General features: G+C 42.1%; 1 long non-coding RNA gene across 1 annotated transcript; it reads right to left on the reverse strand.

Moving 5' to 3' along the window:
• Positions 1-12,063: 12,063 nt before the first annotated feature.
• On the reverse strand, positions 12,064-14,436 carry LOC144270167 (uncharacterized). Its single transcript, XR_013347116.1, has 3 exons — positions 14,242-14,436; positions 13,196-13,900; positions 12,064-12,520 (listed from the first exon to the last, which is right to left on the reverse strand). It is a non-coding gene; the product is annotated as an uncharacterized LOC144270167 (long non-coding RNA).
• Positions 14,437-14,649: the final 213 nt, after the last annotated feature.

Genomic DNA, 14,649 nt, shown 5'->3' on the forward strand with positions numbered 1-14,649 from the left:
CACTTTCCGCCTCAAGGACCTACTACCAGGATTGATGTCTGTTTAATATGGTGTAAAGTCTATGTGAATTTGACTGTTCAACTTACTTCTCTCAGCCCTGAAAGTTAACTGGAGCAAACTTAGCTCACACTAATTTGCTTCCAAACTTTTAAACAAATCTTGAGGGGGAAAACTATTGGATAAAGTTTTTAGAAGTCTAATAAAAATCTTCTGCTTCAGTTTAAAAGTTGTAAATATATCATCACAAATAAGGGCAAATGCAAAGTACTACACTTAGGAAGGAATAATCGATTGCACAAATACCATATGGGAAATGACTGCTGAGGAAGGAATACTGCAGAAAGAGGATCTGGGGTTATAGTAAATCACAAACTAAATATGAGTCAACAACTTATTACTGTTGCAAAGAAAAAAGTGATCATTCTGGGATCCATTGTAAACAAGACATGAGAAATAATTCTTTCACTCTACTCAGTAATGATAAGGCCTCAGCTGGAGTATCGTGTCCAGTTCTGGGTACCACACTTTGGGAAAGATGTAGACAAATTGGAGAAAGTTCAGAGGAGAGCAACAAAAATGATTAAAGTCTAGAAAACATGGTCTACAGGGAAAAATTGGGGGGGAAAAAATGGGGTTGGTTAGTCTAGAGAAGAGAAGATGGGGCGGGGGAGACATAACACTCTTCCAGTATGTAAAAGGTTGCTATAAAGAGGAGGTTGATAAATTGGTTTCCTTATTCACTGAGGACTGGGCAAGAAGTAATGGGCTTAAATTGCAGCAAGGGAGATTTAGGTTAGACATTAGGAAAAATTTCCCAACTGTAAGGATAGTTAAACACTGGAACAAATTTTCTGGGGAGGTTGTGGAGTCTCCATCATTTGGAGGTTTTTAAGAACAGGTTAGACAATATTTAGGTCTAGGTAATTATTTAGTTCTGCCTCAGTGCAGGGGACTAGACTGGATGATCTGTTGGGGTCCCTTGAAGTCCTACATTTCTATGATTCTATAAAACATTTTCTGTAATCTTAAAGTCCTCAAAAGGAACTGTTAAAATTAAAAGCTTAATTCCAAACCACCATTTGACTACAAAGTAGATGAATCCTGCTTGTTATTCTGGGGACATTCCTTACCAGTAACATGTCTCCAACAGACACAGTCATCCGAATGTCCTATGGAGAAATACCTTCAAAGGTGATTAGTTGGAATCGCCCACCTAAAACTTGAAATTGACACAAACACCTACAATGTCAATTTTACTTGCATCATGATTAATATTTATTGATAATACTCTGTACCTATCTTGTGCATTTATCCAAGTCTGTCAAAGTATTTCAAGCCGATGATGGGAGAGCCAAAAGCATAGGGTTACACCTACCTTTTTAAAAACTTCTTTGGGTGCAAACAACCATTTGACTGTCCACCTGTAAATATAAGAGGAAGCTGACTAGCGAGGCAATTTTCAAAGCTTATGGCTAGGCACAAACAAGGAAGTTGTCTGAGTACTCTAGCCTGGAGCACTTTGCCCAGAGACAAAATAGTGTTCAGAGAATGGCATGGATGCACTGAGGGGAGGGGCTCTGAAAATGCCAGTGGATGGCTACCCAGCTGATGTTTAAGAATCCGGATGCCTCCTGTACCTTAACATATGATGAGATTTTCAGAAAACTCAGATGACCAAAAAGTGGTTAGAAAATTTCCCATTTACAGAATCACTGGCAGAGAAGAGAATAGAATGCAGCTCTCCCAGTCTCTTGCTTAATCACTAGAATAGATTGAAAGGAACAGAATTAAGTCTTTCAAAGGGCTCCTGTAGCATGTTAAAATATGTCACCTGCATTACTGCTTAAGAGCTCTTCTAAACTAACAACCCAGAGTTATTCTTTGCAGGGTTTGTCAGGAAAAAAAGGTTTCAAAAATAGAGTACTATATCGTGGTTAAATGGCACACTCTAAAAATATCAAAGCAGCAGGCTTATTTCTCTGAGTCTTAATCATCTACAGCACTACTCTGCCAGCACGTGTATACTACATTGGCCAGATTCTCAAATTATCTAAGTGAGCAAGCCACTATATGTAGCTCCTTGATTTGAATAATTTGAAACTGGTCAATACAAGAGTGCATGTTGTACAAACAAATGATGTGTTAGTTCGCAAATAGCTGCATGTGCAAATATTATGGATGTGGTTAAGAAGGGCCTTGGTATATGTGGCCCATACTAATTTTATATACCTTTCCTTCAGGCTAGGGAATATTGGGCTGGATCCCCTTGAAAGAAAGATTTGTTTTGTGCTTGTGGCACAGGGTTTGGACTCAGGTGATCTGGGTTCAGTTCCTTGCGCTGCTATTGATTTCCTGTGTGACCTCAGCCAAGTCACGTAATCTCTGTGTCTCAGTCCCTCATCTGTAAGATGGAGATAATGACACTTTTTTCTTTTGTCTTGTCATATAGTTTTTGTTTTAACTCTAAAGGCCGGGACTTTCTTACTCTGAGCATGGTCAGCACATGGCCTAATTGGGGCCCTGAACTCATCTAAGGCCCTGGGCACTTATGTAATAATAATTATTATCATTATTTTAAAAGCCCCAAAACATGTGGAGTTGATGTGAAATAACCTGAAATACTCCCTTGGTTCAGGGGGTGAGCATACTAGTTCTGCAGTACTCCCAGTCCCTGCCATCTGGAAAATGAAAGACCAGGAATGCCAGTGAAATCTGGGTTCCCCAGGCAGCAGTGTAGAACACAGCCATTAGATACCAGGCTTCCCTTTGCATCACTAATTTAAATAAAATAAAGGCTAATTAGTCTTGGTCCAATCTTGCTTTCCTCATACCCCCATGTGAAAAAATGAGTGCTGGGTGCACAAGAAATGTGGTATGTTGTGGCCTGCTCTCATGACTTACAACTTTTTATTTTAATTTAAAATATTGGAGTGGTGGGCAAAGTGTGCCAGGTAGCAAATATAGCTGACAGTCAGTTTTGTTTTAAATACCATAATGTCTGTCAAAAAAGCAATGTTTACTTTAACTTAAGCAACTACTTTAAAAAATAACAAGGAGTCCGGTGGCACCTTAAAGACTAAGAGATTTATTTGAGCATAACCTTTTGTGGGTAAAAACCTCACTTCTTCAGATGCATGGAGTGAAAGTTACAAATGCAGACATAAATATACTGACACATGAAGAGAAGGGAGGTACCTTCGAGGTAACTCCCTTCTCTTCATGTGTCAGTAAATTTATGTCTGCATTTGTAACTTTCACTCCATGCATCTGAAGAAGTGAGGTTTTTACCCACAAAAGGTTATGCTCAAATAAATCTCTTAGTCTTTAAGGTGCCACTGGACTCCTGTATCCACAAAACCAATGAGACTAACACGGCTACCCCCTTATAATTTAAAAAATGTTGCTCCGGAATATTATGATGATTCATAATAAGGTTTCAGCATTTAAAAAAAAATCAGTAACATGAAATGTGAATTTCACATTTATTATATATCATGAAACAGTATTTGAAACTCAGTCCAGAGGCAGATTAAAGGATTCTTTGCAATATTCTCCATTGCAGAGTCAGGTTGGCTGACCCCCCACAAAGCCCTTCTCTTTGAAATCAGTGTCTCACCTGAAAGAAACATTCTGCTTTCAGAAATCCAGTGCTGTTTCCTGGGGTTCAGCATTCATTTGAATGTTCTGGTAAGGTACTGAAAACTATAAACTTTTCAGCCAGCAGGACCATTTGTGTGAATGCCCAGGGCATTCTGTGCACACCCTTTAGGAAGGTCTCCAGGACAATTGGAAAATATCCCCATTGTGTTATTCTTTATATTAGGTAAACATTGAGGAAAAAGGGTTCCCTTGGCAACCATGAATAGTCCAATCAAAATGACTAATTTACAGAAGAGCCTTGTCTTTGATGTCAAATCAGGATTTTCAATCTTGCTTTGAGCCAGGGAGAGGGAGAACTTGCAGACAGGCATCTGAATATGTTCAGTGGCAAAGATGATGTGATTCAAACTATTTCTGTAAATTATTACACATATGCCTTCAACGGTATAAATGCTCTCCTAGACCAATCAAAATGTTAATTGTATTTTCTCTTATTTTAGTTACTGTAATTTTTACAAGTATTTCCCTTTGCATAATTTGACCAATTTTAAATATAGTGTTCTATAAATATGCTCAACCTGTTGGCCTATATAATGTCTTTCCATAGTCTATTGTCCAGAAAGGGATACTGGGTCAGATTCAGGCCTTGTTTTAATGGAGTCACACCTGCTTACACCGGGCCTGAATCTGGTCATTGTGTCTGTAATACCACCGTCTAGGAAGTCCCAGACTCTAAACTCTCTCCTTCTGCAATGAACAGAAGAAAAGTGTGATGGGTAGTCTGCCATGGAGGGCTATAGCACCACCTGGAATGACTCCTTTTAGGCGTTTGAAAGGGTCCAGTAGATACAGAGAGAGACCTAATGGTCCTGGGAATGAATGGTGCTTGGGGAAGGAATCCTGTACCTTTTAAGGAACTGAAGCCTTGCTGAGAGGGCAGGGCAAGACTCATCTCTCACCCAATCAACTGGGAAGGAGTTGGGAGAAGGGGACCAGCATCTCTTCCCTCACAGCAGGCAGACACTGACAGGAGAAGGCTGGCGTACTGAACCCTCCAGATTGGAAAGTGCTCATCTGAAGGGAAATGGTGAAAGCCTTGTAAGGGTATGTCTACCCTGCAATAAAATATCCACAGCTGCGCCATGTCAGCAGTGTATATGTTCGGGCTTCAGATAGAGCACAGGCTCTGGGACTCTCCCTCCTCCTGGGGTCCCAGAGGCTGGCCTTCAGCCCAATCCCAGATGTCTATACTGCAGTTGTATAGCCCTGCAGCCCAAGCCCCACAAGCCCGAATCAGCTGATGTGGGCTAGCCCCGGATGTTTTATTGCAATGTAGACATATCCAAACTGACTATTCCAAGGCTAGAGATCTGAGACACAGACCCCAGGCTGAGGAGGAACTCCTGACTGGAGGAGGGAGATATTGCTGGAGATTGCATGGAACACAACTGTCATCCCCAGAGAGAAGGCTGAGGGGAAACTCCTGTCTAGAGGAGGGAGCTAGCAACTGCTCTAAAGGCCAGAGACTGAGGGACTGCTCACAATATAGCTGAAATGCTGCAGAAAAGGGTTGGCAGTGGTCTTTGAGAAAGCACCTTCATAGCTGGTAGGGAGAAACTGTGTGGCACGACAGATCCAGGTGGAGATAGCAGATTCCAGACACCTAGCGAAGACATTGACATGTAGGATGAAGGTTGGAGCAGCTTAGTAAAGTGGCGGAGAAATCAAAGGTCTGCCCTCCCCCAGATCAATAGGGAAGGGCTGAGCACCAGAAGTGGAAGAGGCTGAGAACTGTGACCCCCATATGGGGGTTGAAGGCTGGATTTAAAAGAATATTTGACTTTTGGTTTCCTTATTTTTTTAGATTTTTGTGTTAACCCTGAAAGGAGAATGAACAGAGACTATCCTAGCTGGAGAGCTTGACCACAATCAATGGCAGACTGTTATGGTACCAGAATTATAAAAGGGCCACTAGTCTGAGAAAATCCCTGAAACACCACACCTGGACGCTAGAAGGCACTCTGGAGGTGAGAGGCACGACTACACCAGGGCCCAGAGGTTAAGCATGTAACTGGGGTCAACTTTCTTCATTGTAGTTGGGATTTGAGACAGGCAAGGACTGATGTCTTTGCAGTAAAATACAGAACAAAAGTTGCATTTAATAGAACTTTACTTAGGAGCTTTTCTGTTCCTGGAGTGTTTTCTAGACCAATGACAAAGTCGTCATCAATTGGGTATTTAAATCAATTATTTCTGTTTGAGACCTGTAAGTGCCCATCATCTCTGAAAATCAGGCAAATGACTTAGGTGCCTAAGTGTGGATTTAGGTGTCCTTACTTTAAACATCCAAGCTGAAAATTTTGGCACAGCCTTTTTGGTACCATCTTAAACAAAAACAAAATGTGAATGATTACTATGTTCAAGTAAAAGCCCAGCGTGAGGATTATTTAGCTGGTATTCTACAAATGCATTTTAGACAAGGGGAAAATCTAGGCTTTAATAAAAATATATAATTTAGTTGATATGCTCATCCATTTCTTTGTATCTGTTAACATAAGTTATTGAGTACAGTACAGAACATTTGGTATCATTTTTTAAAACAAACAGATTTCCAAACGCATTATGGAGTCTCTCAATCTGCTGAAAGCTGTTCAGAAGAGTAGGGAAAACAGAGAAATATTTTGTTCCTTATTTCATTTGAATAAGTCATCCACTGACGACTGATTGGTCAAAACACTGGCACAGCCAGAAAAGAATAAATAAAATAAAATCACAGTTACATTTCATGAATGGAAAAATATTCCTATATATAATTGATATTCTCATGAAAAATCTCTAAATAAAAATGTGTTTATTTTGGGCCATGTAACAAGTTATATTATCAGCTTGGGGCCTGGGATCCTCAGGAAAGAAGCCTGGCTAAGAAACCCCCTTCCAGACTAGAACCATATGCTGGAAGGCAAGTGTTAATGGGCTCCAGCTGACTTTGGTCCTTGTCCATTAACCTTTGCCTGCTGGCATATAGCCTTATACTGAAACCTTGGGGCATGCTGGCCCAGCCTCCTTCCTCATAGTTCTGGGATCCACATGAATAATATACCCTGTCACAATCCAAGACAGTCTATGAATTACAGTGTAAGAGAAAAAAGTAAACAGTAGCAATGGTCTGATTTACTAATGAACTCTGTGTGTGTGGTGTTCTTTATTAAATAAAGATTGAAAACACCAAAGTAAAACATATCTAAAAAGCAAAGCATGGTAACTACTTTTAAATGTAGGGAGCTTTCTCTCGAGAATTTTAGTAAAAAAGCATCTAAATTAGAAAGAGAAGCACCTTCCTTTTTTCACTACTGAAAGAGTCCTGTGCATATGAAACCCCAAAAAAGATATTGTAATCCACTTGCCAGAGGTTGAAAGAAACCTAAAATCAAAACAGAGTTCAAACAGAGCAAATAATCCCAAAGGAGTTAAAAAAAGACAAACCACACACACACTGTAGCCATCAATTTGGTTTCGTCTTTTCTTGTTTTTGGCTGTTTTAATATCCAGGAAAACAAGTTTGAAAATGGGTTATGTTTCAATGCCTATATGTGGCTAATTTAATTGAATGACACTAGATGTTCACTCTTTCTGTTCATATGCTGTAGGCCAGTGGTTTTCAAGCTGTGTTTCGCAGACCCCTGGGTGTCTGCAGACTGTCTAAGATTTTCAAAGGGGTCCACATCTCCAGTTGAAATTTTTTATGGGTCTGCAAATGAAAAAAAGGTTGAAAACGATTGCTTTATGCAATAGATTTCACAGCATGTTTACAATGCATTTTATTGAAAATCTGGGGTTCCCCAAAAAGGGAGGTGGGAGAATTATCATTCCTAGAAAATTCAGGACTGGACTAGGCAGTCACCTGTTAGGGATGGATGTCATTATGCTTTGTGCTCTTGACACAATGCAGGGAAGATGAGCTACATGACTCACTACAGAATCCTTTCAAATTATGATTCTGAGACCAACTGACGTGAAAAAAACATCAGAAATCACTGCAGCTGTGGACTGAATTAAAAATCTCTACGTCAAAGCCATCTTGACTGCCTTGCCCACAGTCCTGCCCTCACTGGCATGTCTAGCATCAGACTCTAGAAGAATTCTCAGTTACATTGGTTTGGAGCAGCCGATAAAACCACACAAAGCCAACATATAAATAAGCACTATGGCCCCATCCCTGTTCAGTAAAGCACTTTAGCACATGTTCAAATCTATTGATTTCAGTGGGACTTAGGCACATATTTAAGGGTTTGCTGAATAGGGATAGACTGTAGCATGTGCTTAAATGCTTTGCAGATCTGGTACCTACATGCTGTGTGCGCCTATTATAGAGCATGCCCACAGGAGCTGGCAATTCGTTATTTTATTATTACTGTTACTTGGAATTCTAAGTACCTGAATTCCTGGAAAAATCAAGATTTAAACATTTAAAGGAAAGTAATTATGCCTGCACATAATTGTGGGTACAAAATTAGAGACAGTGTTAAGGTGAAGTTTGGAACTAGGTCCCTTATATTTTTTAACTTTTCACATATATCTCTTTATTGTTCCATTTTCAGGCTGCTCATTATCTCCCATCATACTTTTGTGTTCTGTAATTGTGATGCTTTTCATATTTTATAAAAATATAGATGTATTTCCCTCAAATAATCCTGGAATACAATGGTACAATCAGGATTTGTGTTTATTTTATTATGAAGTATAATTATTGTGGCAACATTTCAGTTTCACCAATAACTATTTTTTTCCTACTAGTTACTTGTACTAGTCCTGTCTAATCCCATAAAATTTTATGGGAAACCTGCTCTGTATCTTGTTACCAGTCACTTGAACCATCTACGCTCCCATGGCCTCCAATTTCCAAAACAAAATCTACTTCCAATTAAGCATTCATGTATTTTGTACACATGGAGGGTTTATCTATCTGTGGAGATGTACATTAAATTGATACAATTTCAAAAAGCATTTTTGTCAAAAGACACACAGATTTCAGAAGGCACCCAACAGCAGGGAGAGACTGACAGTCCTTGTTTTTCTTACAGTTTAATGGCACAAAATGTATGTGCAATTTGCATGTCCAATTATATGACTACAGGTGAAAATAGGGTAGCTGAGTGTATAAACAGCTAATTATATGTATTCATGCTCAATTATCAATTTGCACCTGAATTCACAAAGTTTGCACACATTTTATGTATGCAGTTGCACAACTAAGCTGTCTGAAAATCCAGGTATTCAAGTGACTCTACTTATATTTAAAAAGAGAATCAGTTGTATGTTGGTCATGAAACAACTTTGAAAGCTTGAAAGTAATAAGCCAAATTCCGGTAGGCCATGCATGGCAGAAGATCAGAAGACAACACTCGGGCATGCAGCAGAAGCTAGGTGTCCTGATTCTACCTCCTCTAGAAAATGATAGAGCAATTAGGTCCACAGCAAATATCGTGGAAGGGTGCAATGAGGCATGACCATGAGTAGGTGTGATCCACATTTTTCATTAGAGCTGTGCAGAGAAAGGTAATCCCATTTTATGGAGGATTTTGATATTTCAACATTTGCTTTTGTTCAGATTCAGAATGAAAACCAGCGACTGAATGCTTTTGTTCAGATTCAGAATGAAAACCAATGACTGAATGCATCCGATGAAGTGAGCTGTAGCTCATGGAAAACTTATGCTCAAATAAATTCGTTAGTCTCTAAGGTGCCACAAGTACTCCTCATTCTTTTTGCGAATACAGACTAACACGGCTGCTACTCTGAAACCTGTGAAAGGTAATGAGCCATGACCCTGGAGTTCCTTACTTCCAAGCATTATCTGTCACTAACTGAATTAGATTCAGGGATGAGGGAAGCCCTGGGGCCCTGACTCCAAAGCAGTCTAGCAGGTGTGCTGGCAGGGAGCCAGGTGGGCAGGCAAGTTGACAGAAAATCAGGCAGAGTTCTATTGGAACTTCAAAAAAACAAACTGTTTAGATTTCCATGAACTTCACATTCCAATGAAAAAATATTTCATTAACATTTTCCCAAACATCTTTAACATTCATACACACATGTAGCTCTTTATGTAACCCACACACCTCCAGCGTGTAGTGTTCTGTCCCATCTAGTGGCACTGAGACCACTTAGAGAGAGAGAGAGAGAGATAAAATGAGTCTGCTGTATAGCCTTAGCTAAGAGCCAGTTGGTTTTTATCTCATGCGATAGAGGCTCATGCACTAAGCTCCAGAAATCCCAGGTTTGATCCTGCCCGACGACAATCAGGGTCTGCCAGCATTACATTTACATTGAGCAATGGTCTGTGCTTACAGCTTCCTACTCCTCCCCCGTCCCTCCCCATGTTATTTTTACTTGTAGCAAGAATAGAAAGGATGATGGGACAACATGTATGGCTGGTCTCAACCAGAATATGGTCACATATTAACATCACTTGAACAGTCACTATGTGCCTATTTGTACTGGGGGAGTGGATTATGCTAATTTCCCTATTTGCCAGAATTTCAATCAAAAGGAACGGCTTGATATTTAGTATGAAAGGTTTAAATGTTTCTGAAGAGCACAGATAACGGTATTGCTGGTAAGATTTTTTTTTTTTCAAGTCATGTCAAAAGTAGAGTGTTAGGCTTTGTCTACATTACACAATTTTGTCCACAAAAGTTATGTCTACACTCAAAGTGCTATAATAAGCACTCACTCACTCTGTCAACAGAGCGCATCCACACTTGGGGCACTTAGCATCGACAGGGTGAGTAGTGCATTGTGGGTACCTATCCTACAGTCCAGCTTGACACCTTCTGCTGCTAGGTCTTGTGGGAAGGCAGAGCAGATTGTGGCACATCTTGGGACTGGGCTCAATGTCCCACGATGCATTCCTTTCTGTCCCAACATTCATGGGCTTCTGGCTTTCTTTCATGGCATTTTTCAACTGCCCTAGTTTGCTGTGCACCCTGGAATCTTTGTGAGAAGGGATGGATCCCACACTGCTCTCCTATGCTCTGCCAACTGTCATGAAGACATTGTGGATGACAGTGCAGTTAATTGCAAAGTTCCTAACTGAAGACGACTCCCAATTGCCTGACATGCTGTTTGATATGGATAGGAGCAACTTTAGATTGCTTTTGGCATTCGCAGGACAGCTGCAGAGGGTAGACCGTTGCTTTTGGGTTCAGGAAACAGCATTAATGATGGGATCGTATCATCATGCAAGTGTGGGATAATGAGCAGTGGCTACAGAACTTTTGGATGCGGAAAGCCACCTTCCTGGAACTGTGCATGGAGCTTACCCCAACACTGCGGCGCAAGGACACCAGAATGAGAGCTACCCGATTGGTAGAAAAGTGTGTGACAATCGCTGTGTGGAAGCTGGCAACTCCAGACTTCTACTGGTTAGGTGCCAAGTCAACCATTGGGGCTGCATTAATGCAAGCATGCAGGGCAATTAATCGCATCCTGTGACGATAGACCATTTCTCTGTGAAATGTGCGTGAAATAGTGGACGACTTTGCAGAAATGGGTTTCCCTAACTGTGGAGGGGTGATAGGTGGCACACACATTTCAATTTTGGCACCAGACCACCTTGCGACGGAGTACACCAATAGAAAAGGATACTTCTCCATGGTGTGGCAGGTGTTTGTGGATCACTGTGGCCGTTTCATTGACATCAACGTGGGATGGTCTGGGAAGGTGCATGACGCACACATCTTCAGGAACACCGTACTGTATAGAAAGCTGCAAGTGGGGATTTTCTTTCCAGATCACAAGATTACAGTGGGGGATGTTGAAATGGCCACAATGATCCTGGGAAACCCGGCATACCCCTTACAGCTGTGGCTCATGAAACTTTACATGGGAAACCTGGATGGCAGTAAGGAGCAGTTCAACAACAGGCTTGGTAGATGCCGCATGGCAGTGGAATGTGCCTTTGGCAGATTAAAGGCATGCTGGAAATGCCTTTGTGGCAGGTTAGACCTCAGTGAGGATAATATTCCCATGGTCATAGCCCGTGTACTGTATGTTGCATAATTTTTGTGAAGCTAAGGGTGAAAGGTTTACTCAGGGGTGGAGTGTTGAGACAGACTGCTTGGCTGCTGATTTAGAGCAGCCAGATACCAGGGCTATCAGAGGGGCCCAGAGGGGGGCAATTTGAATCAGGGAGGCTTTGAGGCAACACTCTGAAAATGAGAACCAGTAATGTTTATCTCTGTGATGGGTGCTGCAATGTTACATTACATATAGTTTTCCTAGGGAGCAATGACGACGTTTTGGGCCTTACATTCCCATAAGCAGATGATTAAACTGCCTGTGTATGTATTGGTAGTGCCTGCTATCTCAATTTGTAAGACACAAATAAAGATGTTACCATTCAAAAACTTTATTTTTATTGCACAAGAAACTCCCCCCCCCCCCCCCCAAATATGCTTGGTGGGAAAGGAGGTACCAGGGAAGAGCAGACTTTCAGAGCTGTGTGTAGGTCCAGCTATCATTTTGAAAGTTGTCTGAGGGGGTGGAGTGAAGGGGAAACCAAGAAGTCCCGGAAAGTGGAAAGCACAGTGCGGGCGGAGTTTGGAGAGGCATGGAAAAGAGTTCTGAATGTGCTGCAGGGAAGGATGGGGACGCATTTGCTCAGTCTGCAGTATTATTACGGACTTCAGCATCTGCTTTTGCTCCCCCATGACTTTAATCATCCACTCAGTAGCGTCCTTAAACTCCTGATTTTCTTTTCTGTTCTGACTTTCGGCTTCCCTCCGCTCCTTATGTTTCCTTTTCTCTGCACTGGAGAAGTGCAGTACCTCCCGGAACATGTCTTCTTTGCTGTGTCTTGGACACTTTCTTATCTGGTGGAGACGTTTGGCTGGTGTGTGTGGGGTGTTCCTGAAAGCCACATCTGCCGAAGTAGAAGGAACAATGCACAGAAGCATGATTAAGTTCATGCACAACATTGAAACATTTCAGCAAAGTACACCTTTTGTAACATAACTATCACTTTCTCACTGACCTTTGGCAAGCACACATTTCTGCGAACACCCAAAGCATGGTGAGTGGTGGCTGGGGATGAGGGCGCTCTACATGGGGAAAAGAGTACTCTGCAAGGGTTGCGGTACAGCCCACTAGGGAAAAAATTCTAAAATTCTCCCACACTTTTCCACAGGCAGGGGTCATTGCAGCAGATATCTCACTGCTTAAGGGTAAGCAGGGAAGCGAAGGTACATCTACTACACTCTTGTGGCTTCCGCCCTGGTCCCTATGCTGCTCGCCTGTGTGCCGCTTTGTTACCTGCACAAGTGATTGCTGAACGGCGCGAGGAAAATTTCCTACAATGGGAGAAGGAACAAAGCAGCTCTGCCAAGGAACCTTCGGCAGAGGATTTCCGAGTACCTCCAGGAAACTTTCCTGGAGATCTCTCTGGAGGATTCCCATGAGATCTCTGTATGCATCAACACCCTGTTCCACCATACTGATTAGCTACACAGGGGAATGTCCAGCACACAGAAACACAGCCAGCCATGTTCATTTCTATACCTGAAAGCACCTCGGCACTACGTAAACCACAGCCACTTACCAGGCATCTCCTCTCCTGCTTCTTGTTCCCCAGAGAGCAGCTGCCGAGACTAGCTAGACACCTCCATAGCGGTGAACAGTTCCTGGCTGCCTGCCCCACTGGGAGTTCCATATCATCATCTAACTCCACCTCTTCATCAATGACTTCACCCTCCAGATTAGGTCCTCTTTCCGCTGCCTCCAGGCCCACCGAAGTGTCCACGGGGCTCTTGGCAGTTGAGCTGGGGTCACCAGCGAGGATAGCGTCCAGCTCCTTATAGAACTGGCAAGTCTTAGGTGCAGCACCGGAGTGATGGTTTGCCTCCCTCGCCTTATGGTACCTTTGTAAATATAATACACAGTTTAAGAGCAAGTGTGTTTAATGTTTAATTTGCCCTGAAGACTTGGGATGCATTCGCAGCCAGTACAGCTACTGGAAAAGTCTGTTAACGTGTCTGGAGATGGAGCGGAAATCCTCCAGGGATAGCTCAATGAAGCTGTCCTGGAGGTACTTCCAAAGCCTTTGCAAAAGGTTTCTGGGGAGGGCAGCCTTATTGCGTCCTCCATGGTAGGACACTTTACCACGGCAGGCCAGTAGCACGTAGTCTGGAATCATTACATAAGAAAGCATGGCAGCGTGCAGTCCTGGTGTTTGCTGGCATTCAAGCAACATCTGTTCTTTAGCTTGCTGTGTTATCCTCAGGAGAGTGATTTCATTCATGGTCACCTGGTTGAAATAGGGGAATTTTATTAAGGGGACATCAGAGGTGGCCGTTCCTGCTGGGCTGTTTGCCTATGACGGAAAAGAAATCATCCCCACTGTTAGCCACACGGTGGGGGGAGGGATGAAGTGATCATCCCAGAGAATTGGGTATGTGTGGGGGGGTTAGTTGGGTTTGTGTTGCATGTTAACCCGAAAACATCAGCTCCTCCTTTTAAATGGCCAATGTGTCTTTTTCAGTTTTAATCTCCCTTTTTTTCCTCCCACAGCTGAAAATGTTTCAACGCGGAGACTAGCATCTCCGTCCCAGAGGCTAGCGCAGATAAGAAGGCAAAAAAAATACTTGCCATGGTATGGCGAGACAAGAGCAGCCGAGCAGAGTTGCAGCGGAAGCGGTTGTTCAATGACTGTGGTTTGCAGACCTACTGTACTGTCTGCTGCCAGGATACAACAGGAATTAACACATATTGCAAGAGATCATTCAAGGTGAAGTGGTCAGTTAATACTCCTGCAGTTATAGGATAAAGAGGAGGTTCGTGGATTACAGATCATTGTAATGAGCCATAAATCCAATATCTTTACTGAGTCGATGATTTTTAGTATCTAGCAAAATTGTAAATGTAGGCAGGTTTTTTGAAGGTTGTGTTCAGATTTCCTTTGGGAATGAGGCCTGAGAGGTGTGATATGGAGTGATTTTTTTGTGAAAAGTGTTTGCTCCTGGGTCACATGGTGTTTTTGACTTTTATCATTTTTCT

This window comes from Eretmochelys imbricata, chromosome 9, assembly GCF_965152235.1.
Source record: "Eretmochelys imbricata isolate rEreImb1 chromosome 9, rEreImb1.hap1, whole genome shotgun sequence".
In the NCBI taxonomy this organism is placed as follows: Eukaryota; Metazoa; Chordata; order Testudines; family Cheloniidae; genus Eretmochelys; species Eretmochelys imbricata.